The sequence below is a fragment of the Bison bison genome, unplaced genomic scaffold, assembly GCF_000754665.1.
Source record: "Bison bison bison isolate TAMUID 2011002044 unplaced genomic scaffold, Bison_UMD1.0 scf7180017864313, whole genome shotgun sequence".
In the NCBI taxonomy this organism is placed as follows: Eukaryota; Metazoa; Chordata; class Mammalia; order Artiodactyla; family Bovidae; genus Bison; species Bison bison.
This window is the reverse complement of record NW_011494885.1, coordinates 2646557-2649247: the sequence shown is the minus strand read 5'-3', so window position 1 is coordinate 2649247 and position 2691 is coordinate 2646557.

The window sequence follows — 2691 nt, the reverse complement described above, 5'->3', positions numbered from 1 at the left end:
TCCTGTTGGAATTGCCCAATGGCCATGGTATAAGACTGGAGGGTCTGAACCTCTGGATCTAGGAAGAGGTCATTGACATAAACAAAAGGTCTCCCATATAGCATCTCATAAGGACTAAGACCAACCTGTTCCTTAGGGGCAATGCGGGTGCAGAGGAGAGCTATTGATAAAGCCTCCTTCCATCCCAGGGAGGTCTCCTGGGTTATCTTTTTTATCGCTGATTTTAAGAATTGATTGGCTCTTTCTACTTTTCCTGAAGATTGAGGCCTCCAGGCACAATGGAGATAATAAGTAATGCCCAATGCTTTCGAGACTCCTTGGGTGACCTTAGAAGTAAATGATGTCCCATTGTCACTTTGTAATGACCTGGGCAGACCAAATCTTGAAATGATTTCATGGACCAGTTTTTTTTTACCACCTCCTTAGCCTTCTCAGTCCGGGTGGGAAAGCCTTCAATCCATCCTGTGAATATATCTATCATAACTAATAGGTATTTATACCCTTGAGAAACTGGCATCTGGGTGAAGTCCATCTGCCAGTCCTCTCCTGGGTAGACCCCACGTCGTTGGATGGGCTGGGCCAGCTGGGGTCTTCGAGCTCCTTGAGAGTTGTTTAATTGGCAAGTGGGACAAGAGGAGACCACCTGTCTTATAGTTGTTTGGAGGCCTGTTCCTCTGAAGGACCTTCCTAGTAATATTTGGAGGGCCTTTTCTCCTAAATGAGTAGTGGCATGTAAGGAGTTAACCAACTTCCATTGGAGGTTTCCAGGAAGAAAAAGGAGTCCCTCCTTTTGGAACCACCCCATATGATCTTCTTGAAAGCCCTTGCTCTTAGCTTTAAGAATCTCGCCTTCAGTATATGAAGGAGTTTCTGGCAAATTAGTCTGTGGAACTAAGGTGACAGTCCCTATTAGGTCATGGTTCTGTAATGCTGCTCTCCTAGCTGCCTGATCAGCTGCTTGGTTCCCTCGTGCCACTTCCGTGTTCCCTTTTTGGTGTCCTTTACAGTGGGAGACTGAAAACTCAGTAGGCAGATGGACCACCTCCAAGAGTCGAAGAATCTGATCACCATATTTTATTGGGGACCCTCGGGTGGTCAAGTGGCCCCTTTCTTTCCAAACAGCCGCATGTGCATGTAGCACCAGAAAGGCATACTTGGAGTCAGTGTAAATGGCTATTCTTTTTCCTTTTCCCAGCTCTAAAGCTTGAGTCAGGGCTATGAGCTCAGCTAATTGGGCTGAAGTACCTGGTGGCAGAGGCTTAGCCTCTATAGTCTCAAAATTGGAGACTACTGCATACCCAGCTCTTCTTTTTCCATCCAAGACAAAGCTGCTTCCATCAGTGTACCAGATTTCCTCAGGATTGGTCAGAGGATCTTCTGACAATCCCTCTCGGGGTTTTGTCCAGTGGTCCAAGGTTTCTAGACAAGAGTGAAAGAGGAGAGAGCCCTCGGAGGTAGGGAGGAGGGTGACTGGGTTAAGAACCTCACAAGGGGATATAGTGAGGCCTCGATTTTCCATCAGCATTACTTGATATCTGAGGATTCTTTAATCAGACATCCATAAATGGCCTCTCCCATTTAGGAGTTGTTTTACTTGGTGGCTGGTAAAAATAGTTAATTTGCCCCCAAAGGAGAGTTTTAAAGCATCTTCTATCATGATTGCAATAGCTGCAATATTTCGAAGGCAGGGGGGCCAGCCTCGGGCACTTAGATCGAGCCTCTTGGATAAGTAAGCTACAGGCTGGGGCTCAGATCCCAACCTTTGAGTTAACACTCCCAAGGCTATTCCCTCTCTTTCATGAACATAAAGTTGGAATGCTTTTTCTGGGTCTGGCAACCTCAAGGCAGGTGCCTGAGTTAAGGCCTGTTTTAGTGTAGCCTCTGCCTCCTTTTGAGGAGTTCCCCACATCAGTGGGATTGAATCATCTCGTCTCTTTAAGCTTTCATATAAGGGCTGGGCAATTAGACCATAGTTGGGTATCCAGATTCTACAATAACCAGTTAGCCCCAGGAAAGCTCGCAATTGTTTTCAAGTAGTGGGGGAGGGCAACTGGAGGATTCCTTGTACCCGATCAGAGGACAGCCTCCTGGACCCGTGTGTAATCTGAACTCCCAGGTAAGTGACCTTTGTCTCGACCATCTGTGCCTTAGCACCGGAGACTTTATATCCCCTTTCTGCCAAGAAGTTTAGAACCTGAATTGCATGTTGTTGGGCGCTTTTCTCATCTGGAGAGCAGATTAGTAGGTCATCTACATATTGTAATATTTTCCCATTAGGTCCCAGGTCCAGATCTAGGAGATCTCGGCTAAGGGCCTGTCCAAACAGGTGGGGGTTATCTCTGAACCCCTGAGGTAATACTGTCCAAGTCGTCTGTTGGTGGTTTTCTCCTGGGGCCTCCCACTCAAAGGCAAAAAGGTTTTGGGATTCTTTAGCCAGTGGTATGCAAAAAAATGCATCTTTGAGATCCAAGACTGTAAACCACTTGGCACTGGGTGGGATTTCTCCCGAGATTACATAGGGATTGGGTACTGTGGGATGGAGGGCGACTACAGCTTCATTTATAATCCGGAGATCTTGAACCATTCACAAGGTTCCGTCTTTTTTCTTTACTGAGAGGATTGGGGTGTTACATGGCGAACTGGTAGGGACCAATAGCCCACAAGCAAGGAATTTATTTATTAAAGGCTGTA